This window comes from Nothoprocta perdicaria, unplaced genomic scaffold, assembly GCF_003342845.1.
Source record: "Nothoprocta perdicaria isolate Ctin4 unplaced genomic scaffold, notPer1 scaffold_69, whole genome shotgun sequence".
Lineage (NCBI taxonomy): Eukaryota > Metazoa > Chordata > Aves > Tinamiformes > Tinamidae > Nothoprocta > Nothoprocta perdicaria.
In genome coordinates this window covers 3594003-3617002 of record NW_020455965.1, presented here as the reverse complement: position 1 = coordinate 3617002, position 23000 = coordinate 3594003, and the positions used below count along the sequence as shown (strand labels likewise).

The window sequence follows — 23000 nt, the reverse complement described above, 5'->3', positions numbered from 1 at the left end:
TTCCTTAAATATCAGTAGTGTTCATCACATTTTAATGTACTGAAAGAGCTATAAAGTTTCTATTGCCTGTAGTTGATACCTAAACAAAGTCTCCATAGTGAAATTTTGGATTTCATAACATGAGCTAAAGCATTGCATAGAGAACTGGTGTGTCCATCATGTTTTAAACTTACTAGCTTGGTATTTTTTTTTCCTATGTTGCTTAGCATCACATTTAATGAATTACACTGCAATTTTGTGCCTCCAAGCAAGGCTGTGGAAAATACAACTGTCCAAATTTTACAGGTAAGTTGAACAAATTGAACAGGCTGTATCTCTTTAGGAAAACCTTGCCTGAACACATTAGTGTTTCTGTGTAGAAATCTGATTTGTGACGCTAATGCTTCATTATAAAGGGAAACTTCCTAGTTTAGCTTTTGCAGTGTGTATCAGGCCACGTTATGTAACTGTGCAAGGACACCCGCAAAGTTGACTGAAATGGCCCTCAGCAACAGAGTTGAGATGGGTGAAGTGTATGGAAACCTGTTCTTCTAGAGACAAACTTTAAACATAACATGGCCTGGAATTTGACACTTAAACTAGAGAGAAGCTGAGAAAGATAACTGATCCTGTAGGTTTAACACAATTTAAGGGAAACCTACTTTTTTCAAGGGAAAAAGGAGTGATGTGAGTCCAATGTGGAGCCACAGTCTACACCCAGGGCGTGTGCCACCCCAGCTGCGATGCCAGTGCCGTGCCAGTCCTGGTTCAGGTCACAGGCAGCACAGTGTCTTAGCTAGCAGGCTTCATACCCAGAAACATGAGGTTTGCAGAAAAAGGCAAGAAAAGTAATGTAGGGAACAGACAAGAAATGTTCAAGTGCTCTCATGTGCTGAGATAAAGAAGGCCCTTGTGCAATGAGGCAACATTGTTGAATAAAAATAAAAAGTTATCTTTGTAAGCAGCACTACTTATGTATAAGCACCACTCTATCATTTTTGTGCCACGTTGCTTTCTTTCACCTGTATGTTTTTTTCCTTCATAATACTTTCAAGGAGTAGTAGAAGATAATATGCAAAGCAAACACGACAGCTTGCCTGACCATGGATATAAAATTTAATATCCACAAGAGCTCTCTCTGTTGTCTTTAAGTTGAAGTAACAGTCTGAACCAAACAATAACATAGAATTTCTTATGCCCGGGAAATTGGACAGTTTATTCACTGATCAGCTTCAGTATTTGTTCAGACCGTTCAAAGAGGACAGAGCCAGACTGAGATCACCAGGCACCCACTTCTGCCTTTGCCCAGTGTCTGCTGGGTGGAAGTGAGATTTCTCTGGGAGGCCGCGAGCTCCAGGGGCAGGGATGCAGCCTGCTCCATCCCTCTGGAGCTGCGATGAGTCTGTGCAGGTGTGGGTGATGCTGTCCAGGACACCTTGCCACCTGGCAGTGATAACGTGACTCATGGGTGGCTTCAGCTCTGCCTGGGCTGGCACAACCACCCTGCGGTCAGAGTAGCAGACCGAGTTCGATACAGGCTCGGGGTCCACACGTTTTCTATTATCTTTGCTATCCAAAGTATCTGATCCATGATGCAATCCTAAAGAACATTAAAATTTACTTTTTCTGTTGTTTGTGGCTTATCTCCAAGAACGCTTCTATTTTGCTCTCCCTCAGCAAACAAATCAGGTACTTCAGTCCCTCTATAAATTGTTCTGGTGCTCTGCTGAGCCAAGCTGCAAACACTGCAGGGAAATGTTTTTCAAGCCAGACTTAAAGCTGTCTCTTCCATGTAAACTGTTCAAATTAAGCTTTGTAGAGCATCAAGTTTTGTGTTTTGTTTTGTTTTTGCATTTCAGGCATTTGCCAATGCAACAGAATCTCTTAAAGATGTAATGCTCGTGAGGAACTGAATAGATGCACCTCAGGGATGCTGTTCAGCTGGGTCTCCAGGGTGGTTTTAATAAGCCTAAAAATTCTTTAATAACTGTGAGCTGTAATTGGCCCCAGTGGATGCATCTCTGTGGTCAATAGATCTTTTTGCAACATAGATCTTTAGTTCCATATATTTCATGTAAATTTCATGAACATTTGAGGAATGTTCACTCTTATTTTCTTCAGGCACTTTGCTTCAGTGAAGTTTAGAAGACCTAAGTTAGCTGCACCATGCACGTGCATTGGGCCGGTTGCATATAGGGGACTAGTTTGGTACATTACGGGTAAGGGTCTGAAGCACTTGCATGTGTGTGTTGGTTTTTTTGTAATTTCACTCTTAAGGAATCTGTTCCAACCTGGATTTTTTACGAATTTTTATAAAATTTTTATACAATATATATTTTTGCTTCCTTTCAGTTTTCTTCAAAATCAGATGCTATTATGAACCAGTGGTAAGTCCACATGCAGATGCATTATTCAGTCTTGGAAATTAAAGCCTGTATCTACACCACAGTTAACCCTTTTTCTAAAGAAGTGAGACTCAGCATTAAACTGGCTATAATAGCAAGAAAACATGGCAGCGAGGTACAGTGCCAGGGAACTTGCTCTTCTCGTGGTTGATTATTTATAGGCTGTGATGCAGAACCAAGGAGAATGGGAGATTGTCAGTGATGACGTAGGAGGGTTATCAACATTATTAACTTCATTAAAAAAACATACTGTAGCTTTTGTGCCGTAAGAAGCATGATTATGCTATGTGACTAAAAAAGGCTGAACTTACAGCAAGAGCTTTCTGTGCATTCCTAAAGATATGCTAATCTACGAAAAAAAGAAAAGCAAAACATAGATAATTATGATTATCCTGACTTGCCAGCTGTAGCTGACCTCTCTCCAAATGTTCTTAAACATCTATCTGCCTTTCCCAGTTGTCATTCTTTCTTTCTGTGGATAGTCTTATTAACTACTTTTGAATACAGCCAGTGAAGCCACTGAAGAAACCAGTGAGTGATAATTGCTGTATTTTGATATTTATAGAGTATTTGAGTCTATTTGAGATACACGTTTCTGCAAAGTAGTAGTAGTGTGTAACTGCCTCCCCCCTACCAAGTAGTTAGTCTTTCTATTTAACTTCTTTGGAAAAACAGGTCTGTTTAAAATTATTTTTATTGATTTATTTAATAGCCTGCATGCATTAACTTTCTGGTCATGCCGGTGAGGTCTTTCTGGTCATTCCTGGGCATGCAGGGTGAAGTGGTTCGGGGTGTTCTCCAGATCTTATCACCAGGGTGCGGGCCTAATTTCTACTCCCATTTTCTTGCCAGAGTTGCGTTATGCAAAAGAAGAACGTTTTCCCTAAGCACTCAGGGTTAGTGAACGGTGGTCCTGTTGCTTTATTCAGACTGAACTGATGGCTAGAATTCACCCCCCCTATACCCCAGCTGAATTTTGGACAGGAGCCCTATGCCTTTGCCCTGCTCTTGCTTCTCAGTAGAGGTGCTGGTGAGACCTGGATGCGTGGCGTCTGTGTGTTCTGTGTGACAACTGGCTTCATTCCTGCTCCAAAATCGGGGGCAGATGCAGATTTAATTCACAGGAGGAGCCAGGGCTGGAACGGGCTGTTCTGTTGCTGTGGGTCCCTGTACTGTCCCTACAAGCAGCGTGTGCCCTGAGGCAGGCGGTGCTGACAACGGGCTGCTCCGTGTTGAGGCTTCCCTCCTGCTTCCCTCCGTAAATCTGGGCCTCAGTTTGCTTCTTCCTTCTTCATTTTTGCTACATGTCTCCATTTTCAGTAGAAGGATAAAAGGACACCTTTGGGAGCTGGCAGACTCCAGAGATCCTGTGGCCAAACTTTGTTGCAAGGACACATTTAATAGGCTCCTATGGGGATGAGATGAGGTTGGCTAAGGACTGTCAATACAGTTGTGTCTGCAAGGTCAGAAGTGCTACTGGTGAATGCTTTTGTATCTCCTTTTTTTCCCAGGCTTTGGGAAGGGTTTTGTATCGCAAGGGGTGTTTATCAAGGATGGCACATTTGGGGCTTTAAGTCTTAGTTGAGGTTATTCTGGAGTCACAACTTAGTTGCCCAACATTTAGATGGCTTATGATGGTACCTGAGCTGCACTAAGATTACACAAAATGTCATTTTACTTGTTAGGATCATTTATTTGCTTAGTGTTAACAGTGTAATTGAAATAAAAATAGATCTTCTGCCTGAAAGAACCTGTGTGTGTGAGATGCAAGAAACAAGCAGTGTACTGGAGGGAGTGATAACAGGACCTGATACGGTTTTTTCTCTGAGCACAATTAGTTCTTGGTTTGTGCAAATGCTGCCAAGATTGGATTTTTGGTGGAGCAATGCAAGGAGAGCTTGGGGGGTGCTGATAATTAAAGAGGACTGTTAATTTTGAGAAGCCTTGGAAGCTGAGGAAAAGAAACACCTGGGACAGCATAGGGAGAACATTGGCATCAAGGGCAAGAGTTGCTGGGAAATGTCATGAGAGAAATTGGAGCCAACCATGAAAGCCAGGATGTGGATTTTAAACTTGATGCTTTAAAATTGCACCTTTTTTTTGGCCTGTCATTCCCCTGATAGCGTTTCTCTGAGAATATGCTCTATTTTCAGTGGGACTACTGGCAGGTATTGCTTAAGGCAAAATCTAACCCTTGCAGTTAGGAGCTTACATCAATAACTTCTGCACTTGCACTTTTACAGTTTAGTGGTTATTCCAGTTTTTACATAATGTGTTTTGCTCACATTCTGCTGTAAACAGTACTTAAAAGAATTTAGAAGTGGATCTGGCAGTTATTTTCAGCATACTGCTTTTGAAGGAGACATCTTCCTATGTGCATATCTCTATCTGCAAATGATGAAAAGCCTTTTGAAGAGTGGAAACCAATCTTAAATTAATCTCCCTTTTTGCAGCTCAAAGAATGAAGAAATATATATTTACTGGGCAATCTTACCTGTCACCTTCCAGACTGTGATTGACAATTTCTGCCTGAGATCAATAGAACTGTCCTGTAATTACAGTGTCAGTTTGCCTGTGAGACCAGGTCTGCCTTCAGCACTGAAGACAGCAAGTGTGTGCCCACATGTCACTCTTGACATTTTCTCTGAAGTGCAGCTGCCTCCCTCGCTCCCCTATCAAGCGTGGTGAATTGCATTTCTTCTCATTGATTACTAGCTTTCTTGTGCAGCTGAAAGCATTGCCAGCTCTTCCCTGACGTGATGTAAAATCAGTTGAATGCTTTGGCAGGTAGCTTGTGTTTAGTAATTGTATTTTCAAAGTGCCATTAAGTGGAAAATATTAACATAGCTTTCTCCATCTCATCCCCGGACAAGCAATATTTCTGTTTTAGTTTGTATGTATGGAGCCAGGTAGGTGTGTGTCTACATTAATGTTTTTGTATGTTGTAAGAGTATGCAACTCTGAACAGAGCATTCGTAAGTGATTTTGAAAGAGATCAATTGGGAGAGCAATTTATTTATCACTTTCACAAATCTTTAAAATCCACTGAGAGAATTTCTTGGAAAATGCCATTATAACTTTGCACACCATTCCATTGGCTAAGGTTTGGAAATCATACTTTGTCCCCAGATATGCTGAATATCCCCATGGCAAAGGTTGCAAGGTCACTACTCACTTACATAGGTTCAGAATGGTGTGTAAGGACTGTAATAGCCTTGTTGTAATAGCATCTATTCTATTAGATTTCGTAGGTCTGACAAAAAGTTACTAAAGGTCATTTATAGTATCAGGGAGAGCAAGCTCAGCCCTATACATGGTCTTGCTTCCTGGAATATCTGAGGCATGAAAAGTGTTCAGTGCTATTTCTGATTCACCTACCTTTTAAATAAAAGGAAGAATTTATTGAGAAAATAGTTTGGATGCCTGAATTCCTTTACGCAAGGAATTCTGCATGGGACCCAGTTCTGTGAGGAACACACATGACACCAGTCAAGAAATTGCCTTCTCTGGCTCAGTTTGGCCTTTTGCTGCTTTCTGGCCAGTTAGTTTGTGCCCCTCTGTGGATGGACAAATTTTCTCTGCTAAGTGAGAAGCTCTGCCAGGTAGAGAAGCTGGTCGGTTCAGCACAGCTGGATGGAGCTCACTGTGGGGGTCTGTGTAAAAAGGGTTGGGTGCCCTCTCTTGGCCATCTGCACAATAACATACAGAAGCTGATACCATATGGGAATGCAAAACCATCTCTGCTTCAGTAAAGGAACGAGGCTTTCAGGCTTGTAGCCAAATTGAGAGAATTATTTATTTAAAAGCAGACTCAAGACCTAAGATGTTAAACTAAACTAGCACTGCCGCTGTTAGCTGAGTGAGACAATTAGCTTCTTGGATTCTCTTAGTTGGTCCAGAAAATAGGACTAATGACACCTCTATAGTGTTCCTTAAGTACTGCTAATAGCTGCAAAGGAAAGAGTTGAAGTTCTTTAGGCCGATGTTGTTATGGACTTTCTTGCTTGCCATGTGCCATTTATCACAGTTGTGCTTTACCATATAATTTAAATTTTGATGAGACATTGTGAATATCATTTTTTTCAACAAGATTGCAACTGAGTGGAAGCTGGAGGGCTGATGCCTTGTGCCTGTGTGTCAAAGCACCCATTTATTAAGGGTCATTGCAGGCCCTTGTGAGATCATCCAGTTCATCACTATCCAACTAACCAGTTTTGAAATGACGTCATGGCAATCCTCTAATAGAACAGCATATTCTGACAGTAAACAGTAGTTTCTCCACGTGTAAGATGGATGATTTAAGATATGAATAAGGATAAGCTGGTCAAGTAAAAGAATACATGTTCAGTAAGTTAGATACCTTTGGTAATGAGCAAAGCCACAGTATGATGAAGGAGACTTTACCTACAAAAAGTCCTTATCATACCAACAAGTGAAGGCATTCTCCAGTGGATTTTAATGATAATTATGGACCTAATGAGCAAAAAGTGGCTTTTTATTTATGCTGTAGCCAGACCAGTTTTTGACTCAAAGGAGCTCAGCTGGTTTATGTCTACTGAGGATTTAGGCTTGTCCTTTCCCCATGTTAGTTTTCTTAGCAGCTTACTGAGGGGTAGAGGACGGTGGGGGGCAAATTAGAGCAAGACTGAGTTTGAACATTCAAACTGCATCCTGTTGCTATTCCAGGCTACATTACTTTTTCTGCTAAGATTAAGTAGCAGGTATGCAGTGTTAGGAGTTGAATGCAGGAATACTGTTTCTAGGTCTGATAATAACTCTAAAGAGATCACTAAACCTCATAACTAATACAGCTGTTACCTGCCAATAACTACCTCTTACTACAGATGTTTTTGCATCTGTAATTAAGCAATGATTTTTAAAACATTTTTAAATGCCTACTGGAAAAAATACTGTTTGAAGATTTGTTACTGGTTTGCTGGCACGCATTTATTATGTGGCATGGATAAAGGTACAATAGTTGCCATCACAGGACAAATGGCTGATACTGGTCGGTGACACTTGCGGTTCCCACACACAGTGTGGGAATGTCCCATTTTAATCTTTCATCTTAGCTTTAACTTTTTGATGTACGTAGTTAATTCTGGAACATAGATCACATCCCTGTGAGTCTTTTGAAGAAGTGCATGACTTTGTGCTGGATTTCCCCAGGCAGGAGAGGTAGAAGGATTCAGAAGAAACTTCAAGGCCAACGGAGTGTGTGTGTATATGTAGACAGAGAACAGAATAACGAGTTTTGGGCAGCAGAGTGAAAGAGGCAGAGGGGAAAGACAGCCAGGCGATAAAAGGGGAAATCACAGCTGAGATGTCTGGAGGGTTCAGGAAAGCATGGCAAGCCATGAATCAAAATCAATTGTAATGCACCACTTTCAATGTGAGCTTAGCTCTGAGCCCTTGACATTCTTTGCAGGTTGTGCTGTAAGAAGCTTATCAGATCTTATTGCAAATCAGTTCTTGTTTCTACTAATTAAAACCCGAATGCGTTTAATTCTGAAATGCAAAATACTCATATCATTCACTTGCATTCTTCTACTTCAGTTGGCAAGTCAAAACATCCATACGTGAAATGGGACTGTAATATGCTCTGACAGCATGTGTACAAAAGTCATGGATCAGACAAGCATTTCCTGAGATGAATGATAAAAAGCCATTCCTAAAAGCCTTGGTGCTCAGGACAGGCTGTGCAGACTGCCCATCCATTCTGTCATTCATTATGGAGCTATTTTAACTTATGACCCACAGGGGACCTAGTGTTGAATTTTCACATGTTTATATTAAAAACAGGAACAACATTTGAACAGCACACCCACATTTCCATACTTTTAAAGGTAGGTGCTTTCAAGGCACGTAGAGTTGATGGGCCTCATGGCTATACCTCATTAGTTTACTTATGTTGTACATCTGTACTTCTCTGGGAATGGGGTAGGTGTTCTACATACAAATAAAAGATGTGGGTGGAGGAGGGATGAGGGCTGAATTATTCACACCCTGCCCTTCAGCTTGTGTAATCATGTGTGCCATGGCAAAGTAAATGTAAAATACCATAAGCAAGCCCTGAAGCTGGTATAAATTAGTCCAGCCACTTTGGAGTTGACCAATGTATCGTGGGCAGAGTCTGTGAAGCATTAGATTTTTTTTTTTTTTTTTTTATCATTTCTGGGAAGGACTAAAGAATAATCAGGCATGAGGTCCCAGGTCTTATTTATTTTGAGATGCACAGGTTTCTCAACATACACACAGGTAATTGGGCTCCTTTGAGGCAGATTTCACTTAGCTTCTCAGAGATTATGGGAATTGGTGTGTGTAGAAGGATTCCTTTTCCAAACCATTAACTGCCCCAGTCTTTGGTACTTCATAAGCCAACTAGATTAGAAGTAAAACTCTCAGTCTGTATGACAGTTGCATGGGTTAGAATACAATACAAATTCTAGGAAAATACCACAGTGGAGAACCCGATACAGTTTCTGAGCAATTAATTGCTCAACACCAGTAAAGCAGTGTAACCATTCATTAAAATAGACAAGGCTTTGTGTGCTGTTTACAGCTGAACAGTCTGTGAATTAAGAAAGAGCTAATACTCATTTAGATAATACTCTGTCAATAATTGTGGACAAAGGAAAGTAAAATTTTATTAACTGAAGTGGAATGGATGACTTCTGGATATTGAAATCTGAAAAAAGAATACTGAGATGGAGATATCTTGTTAGTAAATGGTACTGGATGCTTGCTCTTGAGTGGTTATGTTCAATTAGACACCTGCCAGGACACTTTTCTCACATCACTCATCATTATCATCAATTATTTCTTTGTTGTGTATCGAAGAATATGATACAGGGAATGTTTGAAGTACACCTAGGGGAGTAAAGAGGATGAGAATAAAAATTTCACTGTGCTATTTTGTTTACCTACTGACAGAAACGCCTTACTGATAATACGTAGGATTCCAAAGAGTCAGCAAGTGAACATCCAGACCTCAGTGTTTGGGCTACCTCTAATAAAGGACTTTGGAGTTGCAGAACCTTCCTGGAGAGACTTACGTAGTGGGATTTAGAATGGTTTACTCGGGTATAAACGGCAATCCAAAAACAAATACAGAGTTGTGATCCATCAGCAGTAACAATTAATGCAGGGAGATCTGAAATACTTTGTATTTTTTCAGTGCTGATGCATCCATCGCCTTAGGTTTCATGAGCCATGAACTTGATTTTATTTTTTCAAAAGAGCAGATGAGAATCTGAGCAGATCTGTTGTATAACCAAAAGTAGCATTCCTGCCACCTTCTTCTACTCACAGGGAAAATAGGATATTTGGATTTTCCCTTCTCAGTCTTTACTTGTGTCTCACTGGCATATATGTGCTCAAAATTTCTCTTGGTTTTGCAAAAATTGAATGCGTTTTTTCAGGTCAAACTTTTTTGACCCTCCCCCCCCCCCTTCCATGGAATAGTTGGTAATTCGTGTATATAATGCATAACTTTAGGCAGATATCACTTTGATCCCAGAGTATTAGACATAAAACTATTTTTGTTTCTGATTGACTCCTCTGACCCATAGTTTTCTTCTGACTCACTCCTCTCAGTCCTCTCTAGCAAAGCTTTTCCTCTTTCTTTTTATGCCAGAAAATCCTATGCACTTTTTCTGTAAGCCCTAGCAATAAACTTCTACATATCTGATTTGAGAGATACGTGGTGTAGATTTCTGCTTCTAAGTGAGTCATTGAGATTCCCTTTATAGTCAGTGTAGAGGAACAGGACTCTCTTGAGTGGAGCCATATTGTACTGTAAAGCAGATGTGCAAAATAGATTGGATGAGATCTGCCAAAAATACATATTTCTCTCCTTTAGAGAGCTTAAGGTGACTAACTCAGGGTAGACTTCAAGAGTAGGGTGAATAGTATCAAGATGTTCAAAGGCAAGTGAGATAGATCCCTTCTTAGAGTTCCAAGTGACTCGCATAAAAAGTCATTGGGTAAGCGACGGAATTAATGCAGGGTGAGAAACAGACACCATTTGCTGTCTCCTTCAGTCTCTCACTCTCAGACCTCTGCTCTCAAACTTGCAGCAATTATACGTAGATGTAAACAGAAAATCAATTGTATTTTGTTAGTAGACTTTTGGCAAGTATCAACTTGCATGTATTCTGTTGCTTTGCTTTGCTAAGAGGCCTCCACAGGGAGCAACAATCACTGTAGCTCACTTTGGGTTATAAAGTGGCTTTTCTGAGATACTTGTTTTAGTTTTACACTGTCCTCCTTTTTTGAAGTTCATTGTCACTTTTGTTTGTTTGAAGTTCATTGGTTTTGTTCGGAACAATTTTCCTCCTGAGAACGTACTTTCCTCCTGAGAACATATATGTTCGGAACAGAATTTTCCTCCTGTAATTAGTTTTATAATCATGGAGGGACTGATAGGCACTTTGCTGTTTTTCTACTTCTCCATATCTACTTTGAACTGGTGATTTGGATTTAGGGACTAGTTTCTTGCAGACCTAGTGAAGATGTTCATTCACCATGATATTAAGACGTGACCTGATACAAATATAATTATCAGTTAATTTGGTTTTAAAACATATATTACATGACAATGAAAAGTTTTTATTTCCAGAATTCTTAATAGAGTACTATAATGATATATTTCAAAGTCCTGGATATCTTGATTGCTATAACACTATCAAAATAAATACCAAGTGGAAGGAAATAAATTGGTTACTGAAAAATTGTGTCAAAGCGGGGATCTGGTCAAGCTTTACTTCAAATACCGGTCTATACTGCCTTATCATCAAACAGGTAGGGATATATGTATGGTGAAGAGACTTCAGTCCAGAATGCATATTACCAAATCACTTTTTTAGGGTCAAGTCTGAGCAACTTTTCAAGACTGAGAGTGTTCTCTAAATAGTTCTACCAAAAAAAAAAAAAATTTCTCCATAAAAAAAAAAATGTTCCTGGACAGCAGACCATCTCCAAGGATGACATTGAACACAGAATAAAGAAAGAACTCAGGGGAGGTTGTGCAGAAACTGGTAATTTTGTATGTCTAAACATCAGATGAAAATAAACACAAACAGACCATAACCTTTTTCACATGATGATAAAAGAATTCTAGGTGTTCAGAGATGTTATATTTGTTACCAGACTTTTTTTCTCTTTTGTTGCTAAAGCAAGAAATAAAGACAAGAAAAACTAACCAGACAGATCTCTCTCTCCTGTTTAAATCACCTTGATGGTTGTTGTCTGTTCTTTTCCAGCTTTCCTTGGCAGTTTGAGATGAGTTAACTTTCTGTCCAATCCAGTTATTTGGACAGTTGTTCAGTCAAGCACTTTCTTGGAGGCCATTTACCCACAATATCAAGGCTCAGGCAATGCCATTTGCTACTGTTTTTGTAGTCATCTGAAAAGCTTTGCCATTCCTTTGGGTCTTACTGCTGTACAGACCTCCATGTAGGCTCATGATAGGTACCTAGGCTTGTTCCTCAAGCTTCACCTTCTCAATGGAGAAAAGTTTTATTCTCAGCTCTTTCTCTTTTCCTTTCTGGTTGTCCACATCCCACTGGCTGCTTTCTGGGCTGCTTTTCCGCTGCTGACACCCCTACTGCGCGTGCTCTGACATGCCCTGATGTTAACAACAGAGCCCTTGGCAGCGTCTTTCATTGCTGACGCAAACAGCTGACATTGGCTTTAGATCTTGCCCATTTGTGAGCATTGACCTGTTTTTGGAGACAATACTCCAGCCTTCTGGTGATGAACAAAGACGCTGTTAAATCTACTTGCACTTAGTTCACCTTCAGGACCATAGCACTAAGTTTCAATTCTGTTGGTTTTTTTTTTTTTTTTTCAGAGGCTTGTTTCCACTGTTGTAGTATTGGGAGAAGGTACTAAGTTCTCCCCTTTAATGGATACTTTCTGGATACTCCCCGGGTGATATATTGCCTGTAGTGTTGCAAGCAAGAGTAGAAGGTAGCCTAGCATTGATTGTACCTGCTCAGTGTTTACCTTCTGTATATTACAATAATAAATAGCTGCTGAGTGCTGGCACCTTGGTAGAGTGTCATGGGAACAACAGGCACAGTGTTAGCTGGCGCTAGTCAAAGACGTCATCCTGGGCCCTTGTCCTCAGCAGTGACATCTGTTCTCAAATGAGAACTGGACCCTGCTGAAATAGAGCTGGTTAAACACTAGGTCAGGGATGTTGAAGGACTGTAGGGACAGAAGAACAAACTGGGGAAAAAACTGCCAACAAAGCACACTAGAAATTGTAATTTCAGCCAGAAATCTTGGGGAATAACAAAATAGCAAGATTTAAAATTCATGTATAAGATGGCAATAGCTGAAGAGTAGTGACGAATGAGATGGTACTTGCTGAGAGCCATTGCCCTACACAAATCTGAAAATTGTTTCGTGGTTTGGATAGTCCTAGAGGGAAAATGGAATGTCAAAAGATAATACCTGGAGGGTCTTTGTGTTGGGGAACAGGCTTTATCCTCAGAAGAGCCTGTTTTCGCCTGATCCATGAAGTATCACTATGGAACACAGGTAAGATTTGGGGCTTTCTGTCATCCCAGTGAATTTGATTGAGAACTGGGAGCAGTGCCACTCAGTGGCGGTGAACCACTTCTCAGCCCGCCTCTCGCTGCTAGACGGAGCCTTTGAGGAAAGCCACTGATCACTCTCCTTCAGTCCGATGGCCTTTAGGAAAAAGGTGAGTTTCAGGCTTGCCGTCTGAGAATCCACTTCATATTCCTATCATTTCCTACACTGAATACAGGAGGGCAGGGGTGTCCTGGCAAAACTTCTGCAGTGTTTCTTCCACAAAGGTGACAAGTAGCTGACAGTGACCTGAAACATCACCTCTTACAGAGAGATGCCCAAAGCATAATCAACAGGCTGAAATTATAAAACCACTGCTGTGATACAGTTTACAAACTCTTAGTTGAGCTGTTTGTGCTTTGCTGTTTGTTTTTGTTCTGCATAGCAGCTTGTAATTAAAATATTCATATGCAAATTGAAGCCATTTAGGGGTAAATGCTGTTAGATGCTGAGCAAAATTTGGGTAATGCTGAGAGATCTCAGCTGCCAAGGAAGTGAGAGGAGACTCAGCATAGTCTGAGTTGCCCAGCATCTGGCACAGTGCCTTAACATCGATTTGTTCTTATGTTAGGATAAAACTGGCAAGGAATAAGGAAGCAGTTTAGGGCTCAATTAACAAACAGCCTTTAAAAATGTATTTTACTTTCTGCCCTAGGCTTTGCCTTAGGGCTAGACCATATTCACAGAACTAAGATTAAAGGAGAAAAACTGCTTATATGCTTATGGCTTCCTTTCCAAAATATGGGTGATTCAAAATATCTTAAAGGCCATAATTAATGTCACAAATACCTCTGAAATGGGAGTCAGGATGCTGTTAGCCCAAATTATTAGGTAGGATGTCTAAGATCAAATTACTGTTTTAATTTTAATTTTTTTTAGTGTTTGAACCAGAGCAAAGTAAATAGTAACTACTGTATATTATTGTATGTTACTTCCTGGGCATGAAATAAGCTGGGCTGGCTTCATATGTCTCCTGTGAAGGGCATGAGGGAACCCTTGTCTTGGCCTGGAAGGGCAGAACAAGATGCATGAAGGGGAGGTCCTAATAACCACCTCCATACCTAGTAATCATCTGGGTGCCAATGAATTGAGACTTTTTCAGCATATCCTTGTGCACAGCACTCCAGTAAGGGTCCTGTGGTCAACCGCAGTGCCACTCTTGGCTCAACTTACATTCCTGTGTTCAGCTCATCTTTAGACTTTCCATAAGTTTTTGCAGCAGTGCCAAAAAAGATCTGCTTTACTGTTCCTTTGATTTGGGAGAGTTGAGAGTAAAGGAAAAGTATGTCTGATTAAATACTTTATTTGCTTGCCTTGGAGAAAGGTACACTGTAATTTTCCTAGATCAAGCTGATTCAACTTTTGTCAGTGCCGTAAGTAAAATTGGATTTTACTGCCTGGGGGTTTGGTCCACTTCTGCTTTGGAGAAAAGAAAAAAAGGGGGAGTCAACAGAAAGGATAAGAAGTTCTGGCATAGAAAGAGAACAGGCACTGGGGAACCAGTCTTGCTATTCCTGCTTCTGCAGGAGAAGTGAGGTGCAGAACTGATTTTGGGGAAGCAGACACCACTGCTACATTCCCTGGGCAAGAAAAGTCAGCACAGTCAGTCTGTAGGGAATTTACTGCAGGCTGTAATAATTTTGAGCAAGCAGAGTAAGCAACTCCAGGAAATACATCATTTTCTCTTGCTTAGAGAAAATCTTGATTAGAGAGCATCTTCTGTGCTATAGGAAAGATGTAGCATGGGATGTAGAGTCAGGAACAGCATCCATCCCTATTCTGGTCTCTGCCATCTCGTGGTATTCCTGTTCGGGCCTGTAACAGAAGGAGCTGTTCTAAGGGTGACAGTAAAGAGAAAATGTACAACTAGGCACTTAAGGAGGTTAGACAAAATAGCTGATTTTGTTTGGAAATTGCACTTCAGCTGCACAAGCTGAGATTTAAAATCTAAAGATGTTGTTTATAAAAATCCTAAAAGTCAAAGTCCCTTTGGCTTTAATTGATTGTAAGCTGCTGAGTAACGTATATTTATGAAAGGTTGATTAATGGCTATAAACAAATAGAAGGTTATTTAAATCCATCCAAATGGTAGCCACAAATCTAAGTGCATAAAATACTAGTAATAACTGTGACAAATTCTTAAAGAAAACTTATTTTGAGGTCATGGTGTACTTTTTGGCACTCATTCTTGCTGGGGAATTGAAACTACAGTCATTATCTAGATTATGTAAATTCAGGTTTGCACTGGAAATTTCACTTTGTTGTTTGAGGCACGTATGAGATGAAAAATGCTTTGGTAATTCAAGTTTCCACCTGAGGAGCCTTTAAGATGTTAAGAAGAAGCTGCAATTAAATATTGCTATCATTTAAAAATGGATAGTAATTATGTTAATCTCTGCTGAGAGAGGTTTGTTACCTGCAGTTCAGTATACTTGAGCACTTTGGGCTCAAGTGTAAGCACAAAGTAAAGTCTTTGGGGACTTTTTTGGTGGAGGTAGTGTCTTTTTTTTCCATTGTGACGTATTTTGATGTGGCATTTGCTGCTGCTCTTGGGGACTGCTCTACAATCTAGCTTTGTGCATAGATCTAGTAACAGGAACATAGACTAACTTCCTTTTGCTTAGTCTTACTTCATTGTTTTGCTCCTATCATGTCTTATCTTAAGCTGATAACGCATGGAATTGTCTGCCAATTTGCTTGTGCTGTGCCTGGAGGGCCTGAACTCAAGCAGGATCTCTCAGTATTATGTCCATCATGATTAGCTGTTCATGTTGCATCAGCAGGAACATGTCTACTGAATTTGTGCAGAACCTTCAAACACTCTCATTTTATATAACCCTTCTGGTCCTAGACTGACTATACTGTATTTTACTGACTATACAGAGTCACCACATATATTCTCATCTTTTGATGGCTTTTTCAGCTCTGCCCGTGCTAGCTGTTCCTTTCATTTACCTCTGTTCTTCTACCCTTCCATTCTGCTTTAAATGTCCATTTATCCACTTCTCAAACAAATGTTCACCAGCTTCTGTGACACATCCCAGCAAGTCCCAGCTGGAAGCAGATCCTCTGTTTGGGGGTTTTGTTTGTTTAGTATTTATTCTTCTGGACCTTGTAGCAGCTGGGCAAAATCCTGCTTGGATTTAATAGTGTAGCTTGTAATAAGGATTCCAACAGAACTAGTCTGCTGAGCAGCAAAGTGCCAAAAAATGCTACATGAAAGGAAAAGCGGTGATTAAAAAGATCTCGGTCTTTTGGAAAAGTTGCACCAGTTTATTTACAGATCGGGTCAGAAATACTTCAGTAACAGCCCCCCCGGTACTTTGATATTTTCAAATACCGTCTCATTGAGAAACTGGAATGGCAAAGATACTTGCAGCAAAGATACTTGCAGAAGGGAACGTGGCAGATAAAGAAAAGAATCATTGCGACATTTTAGATCCTCAGGAAATGACTCCAGCTGAGTGTGTGTGTGTAAGGATGAGCTTGCAGTTAAAGCAGCTTGTAATCATAGCCTGTGCGCCCTTAACCTGCATCACAAATTTCCTGCCAATCACTTAATTTCTTATCTCAGCTTCAGCGCCCGTGGTGAGAGAGAAAAAAAAAATGCATTCAACTTATGCAACTTTACCTTTAAAAAGAAGTTATGAGGCACAACTTTTCGTTATAGTTGTTGCAAAGCTGTTTGGATCCATTTGTTTAGAAGCTGTTTAGGATTCATAGGCAGAAAGTACCTTTTTTCTTTTTTTTCCCTCCTTCCCATGCAAAATATTTGTACCTCCTGACCCCTCTTTCATCCACCTCATGTTCTAGTTGCTCGTATTAATATAAGCAATCTCTGAGCTGGCAACATTTCATGCAGGGCCACTGCACTACCATCAGCTTCTCTGTAATTAATATTCTACCCTGTCATTTAAGCCCAGCGCGGTGCTCCTGATGTCAGGCTGGCTTTGTTTGATGTGACCGGCAAGGCAGCACGTGCTTCTCAGTTGAGTCCCACTGCCATTTCTGGAGGTATCTCCCATTAATCAAACAGGCCACTTTGTCAGATAGTGCAGCTAATGTTATCAGCAAACTTTAAGTACCAAGGTGGAATGGTAATGGCTCCTGCTTCACTGAGCGGGGTTACACAGCGGCCTGGCTTCTCTGGGGCTTTATTATAATAATCTCTATTATAATAGTCTTGCAGAACACTAACTGATTTGTTGTTATTAGCAGGAAAGCTTTTGTCTTATGAAAATGACTTAGGACCTCAGGTCAATGTTTTTCATGTCACATCTTTATAAGAAATGCACTGATTTTTTATACTTTGTATTCTGCTGCTGCGTTCTCTATGTTACTTAAATTTATTTGTCATGATACGACTGCCAGGCTGCCATTAAATTGTTAAAAGAGATTCAGGAAATGTTGTTGCAGTAACCTTTAGAGAAAGACATATGGAAATGACCTATATCTGTTAATTAACTTTTAGATATGCAGTCCTTCCTATGTGTAAGGAATTGCTACTCATGAGCAGAATATTTAGGAACGATGGTTGTGATTTTTTTTCTATGAGGCAAAAGCAAACTTTACAAGTCTGATTCTGAGACCTATCTCTCTATTTAGGTGAAAAGGGTAATATGTTAAAAAACAAAAATGAAGTCCACTAGAGAGACCACAATACACATTTTTCTTTTTCTGGTTGCACTGGTTTCCAAAAATAAAATTGCCTGTGAAGTCTGTCTGCCTTGACAATGTTTAAAAATGGCATAGAAAGTAAGTAGAAAATGTAGAGAATAAATGGGACTCTAAGACGTGTTGACCAGAACCTGATGACACTACTGCTGAGCTGTGTTGGGTTAAACTGAACCAGGAATCTCAGGCTTGAGAGGAATCTCTCTAACTCTCTCTCAGGAATCTCTCTAACAAGGTCAGTATATTTAAAGGTATTTAAAATATTAATTGTTCACAGTTCAATGTTGCTCAGCCTTTCTAAAGCAAGGGTTTATTATTTAATACTGATACAAATTCACTTTTTATTTTATTTTTTTTTTCCCTTTTGCTTGCTAGGAAGTCTGATTCCGTGCATGTGGTAGGCTAGGAAATTGCTCCAAATGTTAGCTCGGTTTTGCAAACATGATGTTCTTTTGGGTTATTGTCTGGCACATGCAGTGGAAAACAAGTTATAGGAGTTGTATAATCAACCTGAAAATACAGAGAGAATGCAGCTGTGGCATTACATCCTTGACAGAAAACTCTTTAGAGACTGGGAAGGTAGAGAGCCAATATAATTATTGTTTCTGTGTTCACTGGTATCTCACTAGGCAAAAAAACCAAAACAGAGACATTAGAAAGAATAGCAGTTCATCTCCCATGCAATTTTGCATTTCATTACAGTGAATTTCAGTATCCAAAATTGCATTTCTGGAAAAGTTCTACCTACTGAGTTTGCTCTTTTCATTAAAGTTGCTCTTTTTTCATTATGGTTTACCAGGTAAGTGCTAGGTAAGTGCTAACCAGCGATTGCCAAAATTCCGTGTTTCGCTATTCCTAACATTGGTTTATTCTGTGAAGCACAGGCCTAGACATGGAGACATGCAAGTTTTACTTGAATTTGTGGGGCAGTATCAAACCCATAACCTGTTTAATTGTTCATGCTATTTACAAGGCTTACATGAAATAAAATGCAGTGTAATGTAGACATAGAACAAGAGAAATTGCTTTAAGGAATATTCCAATGCAGTTCACTAACCATTAAGTATCGTTCTACTTCTGTGAGTTTAAATCTCTACTGACATGAGTCTTTTATATCCTGCAGTGCAAGCTGTAATACTTGAATAACTAATAAAGTAAGAGCAGGTTTTCATTAGACCTGAGAAGGTTTGGAATTGCTCATGATCTTTCAGGAACTGAGTCTTGATTTTGTGCTATTTAAATGTTTGTATGTTTTAATAAAATAACTATTCCTGGGTGTATTTCTGAACTCAGTTTTAGCCATCAGTGATTAAAACAATCAGGTCATGTGAAATTTGGTTCAGAATTGTTTATGAGACCAGCAACATGCAGGTCTATTTTCTTATTATTGGAATATGTTATTTCTGTACCTTTTTTTATTTGTGTCTCTTTATGTGAGCTTATGGGGCTGGGAATTAGCATTAGTGACATTAAATAAGATGAAAGGGCAATGGCAGAGAATTAAAGTAGTATTGCTAGAATCACAGGGACATTTATAGGGAAAAAAAAAAAAGGAAAAAAAAAAAGAAAAAGAGTAGTCTAATCGTTAATGAACATACTCGGAGCCCTCCTGAAACTAATAATGTGCTTAGGCCAAACTGGGCTAAAATTTATGCATGTGTTCTGCACAGAACGCTGTTAGTAGCATCCTCCCGTCTGACTGATGGTTGTGTGATTGGGTCCGTCACTGAGATGTCCTGAAGGTCAGGTTAAATTGCCCAAAAGAGCTTTGAACTGCTGCTGTCTGAGTACCTCTGCAGGGCATGTGGAGGTTCTTTCTTACTTTCTGGTTTCTCCTGGATTCCAGTCTGCCCAACAGCAGAAGCTGAGAACTTCTCAGAGGTTGCCCGTTATTTGGGACACAACTTAAAAACCTGCAGTCCAAGCCTCTTCTGTCAAAGGCTTCTCATTTTGTTGCTGTCTCTTTGTGAGGTTCCCAACAAAGTGTTTCAAGAGTATCTTGCTGATAGCACCTTCCACAGTCTTTTTCTCAGAACAGAGTGATTCTTCCTTAAAAACAGCCCGAAATAGAAAATTCCATTCCGGCAGTCTGTTTGACTAAATTATAATCAAATGCACAAATGTAGGGCATTCTTAGTAAAATATAGTTTTTAGCAGAAGTATTATACTGTTTTTTAACAAGTTATTTTTCACCTTTTATCAACTATTTTTGGTGGGTCTGTGTTTATTCTTCAGTAATCTCATTATCCAGAGAGAACCAGCACCATGTAAGCAGACAATTGTACCTCTTCAGCTGCAGGACACTGCGGGGAATCTATAGTACATCAGCTTGGGAATCCTCTGCTTTGGACTCTAAACGATTCAACATTTATGTAAGTCAGATTATCATATGTAAGTCAGATTTATTAGTGGAAGTTTTATGTCCCTAATAGGTAATAAAAATGGAGAGTATGTATGAACTATACACTTATTTAAAATTTGCATGAAAAGCTGAGAGCTATTTACAGTCTAAGAAATCCAGATCAAATAAGACATGACTGTCTATAGCAACAATTGAGAAATTACATAATTTGCATTTTATGTGTAGGAAACTTTGGCCTTAACTTGTCTAGTTATTCTTGCTAAATATTAGATTGAAATGGCATGTAGGAAATACTGCATTGACAAACACAAAGAGAAAAATGTAATGTTGTCCTGGCCCATTTGAGTGTTTCAGGCAAAGACAAATCTCAATGCTCAGCTGCTCTGCCCTTTTTAAAATCCTTATAGTGATATGTCAAAATGCAAAGTGCTGTGCAATTGCTGGAGTTTTGCAAGGAGGAAACTGTTTGACTGATAGAGGTTGAAGTGTCTTACAAAGAGAATCTGGAACACAAACTATTGAGAAATCAGTTAAGTCACTGCTGAAATGCATTTGTTTCTGGTAATGCATAAAACTGATTAACAGTGCAGTAAACTGGAGGCAATTTAGAGAGAAATTATTATATGAAGAAGTACCAAAGAAAGTGAAATGTGTATCATCTTACTGAAAAAGGGTGAGTAAATGTCTACAAATGTCCATAAATCACAGAATCACAGAATATTCAAGGTTGGAAGGGACCTCTAGAGATCATCTAGTCCAACCTTCCTGCTCAAGCAGGCACACCTAGAGCATGTGGATAAATGACCTTGACAGACAAGAGGAAGAGTCTGGCTGCAGACATTGAACATGGGTACTGTGTCTGTAGGAAAAATAGGACAAAAGGATGGGCAATCAGGCTATGATGTAAAAGATAAAGGCCTTTTCAGTGCTAGTGTCTGGCAGATGCTGAGCCTACCTCCATATAGCCCCTAAATGCAAATAAGAAAACATTTTTATTGATTGAGGACACTCTTGCATATGCCCAGCTAATATAAGTTGAGGTTTTTGATTGTATTATATATGGGCTCTGCAAGTAGAGAACAGCAAAAGCCACTGAATGTTGAAGCCCAAGTTTGGATGTCTTTCAAAGCAAGGAGCAGAAAAAAACATTGTTTCATGCATTTAAAACTATGCTAGGAAAAATGCTGCTCTGATTTCAGGAACAGTCTTGGTTTGACAAGGAGGTGGACTGAATACACTTAAATCTTTTTACATTGTATTTATCATTATTTCATGACATAATTTCCTGCGGCCAGCTCTGACTGAACTGTCCCAAAAAACACTCACTTCACATATGCATTTGCATAGACCTTGTTGTTCTCATTCTGGGTTTTATTTTGTATGGACATTTGTGCATACAATGCTTTGTGGAAAATAAGCATTCAATATATGAGTGCTGATTGATGGCTGAATTTTCTTTCAATGAATTTTCATACTGAAAGCTAGATAAGTTTTGAGAATTCTGTTGGTGAGTGGTGGTAGTAACATGTTAGTGGTGAAATCAAGGACATCTAACATCCAAGACAAGCCTTAAATCTCCTTTTTTTGCATATCTCTGTCATCATTTTCTTCCTTCCTGTATTTTTAAACATTTTTCCTTGCTAAGGATTTTCCATTTAGGTTAAGTTTATTGTTAAATGACTGTCAGAATTTCAGGACTTACGGTTTTAGTCCTGTTTCTTATATTCAAATGGTAAAATGAAATAGATATATCTGCATCTTTCTTCAGGTTAAGAATAGTGTTCTGACAAATTATCTCCCTTCCACACAAGATCAATTAGTGCCAGGAGCTCTGTTTTTCTCCTGATATCCTGAATGAAAGTTTTATAGGGCTGCATCTTTTTTAAGTGGCATTGGAGAAACTCAGTAATTAGTCAACCTACCAAACTCTTCTATTGTTTAAAAGAATTACAAGGCAATGGGTTCACTGCTTGCTTGAAAGATTGGGACCATGAGGTCTGTTGCAACTGGAAGCAAAGCTGGGGTAGGTGGATAGCTTCACTTGGCCACTGTCACAGTGGTAGAGTCAGTGGGCAAAAGCAGCCCATTGAGAGCATTCTCGTTCAAAATGTGTCTATTTGTAGGTGTGCTGGAATTAAAACACAAACAGAAAAAAAAAAATCTACCCATTGCCCATCCCCAAGCAATTTTGGGGTGTTGCCACCAGGCAGTATTATGCATGGTACTTAATAATATATGAATTGATCATCCATGATTCGATGGAACTGAAGTAAGAGCATGCAGAAATAACAGGAATTATATTTAGGCATCATAAACTCTTTTTTTTTTCCAAAGAGTTTATATATGCAACAGCTAGACTGAGAAATTAAAGGGAGATGAAGCTGGTTTATGGGAGTTAAAAGAATTTGGTAGAATTCACCCACCAAACAAAATTAAATTGAGGCAGTTTTTAGTGATAAATTCATGTTTGCATCTCATTGATTACAGCTGGCTCAATCTTGCTTTATGCAGCACCCCTTAAGAAAGCAGTGCTGGCAAACCAGGCTGAAAGAACTTAAGCACTTTTGCACCTCATATGGTTCCTTCCCTGGCTTCGCAAGATTCAGAGAAGTGCCAGGAAAAACTGGAAGTTACTGCAGCTGGTCTTCAGTGGCTGCAGTGTTGCCTGGTCACTGGAGTAGCATGTTCCCCATGGCCTCGAAACCCGGGATGGGTCTTCCAGCCACTTTCCTTATCATTTCTACCTAGAGGGTTTTCCCTTGGCCGTTCCCACACTGGCCCCCCCCCCCCCCCAAAAAAAAAAAAAAAAAAAAAAAAGGAAAGACAGGATCAATAAAGGAAATGAGGTGAGGAAGGAATACATGAACGTGGCACACACAAGCCAGGAGAAAGCAAAGGAATGAGCTCCGAGTTCGCTCCTTGGTGCCTGCCATGGATTACCTGGGGAAACCAAGGCGTTCCCTGGAGCAACGTTTCTC

General features: G+C 39.7%; 1 long non-coding RNA gene across 2 annotated transcripts in view; it reads left to right on the top strand.

Moving 5' to 3' along the window:
• The first annotated feature begins 213 nt into the window (after positions 1 to 213).
• Positions 214 to 23000, top strand: part of LOC112956958 — a 78714-nt gene continuing 55927 nt past the window's right edge. Inside the window, exons 1-2 of one of the 2 annotated variants that reach the window (XR_003251133.1) lie at positions 214 to 285; positions 19896 to 20032. This is a non-coding gene — a long non-coding RNA (uncharacterized LOC112956958). The remainder of the gene's footprint in view (positions 286 to 19895; positions 20033 to 23000) is intronic. The other variant, XR_003251134.1, reaches the window with a different exon arrangement.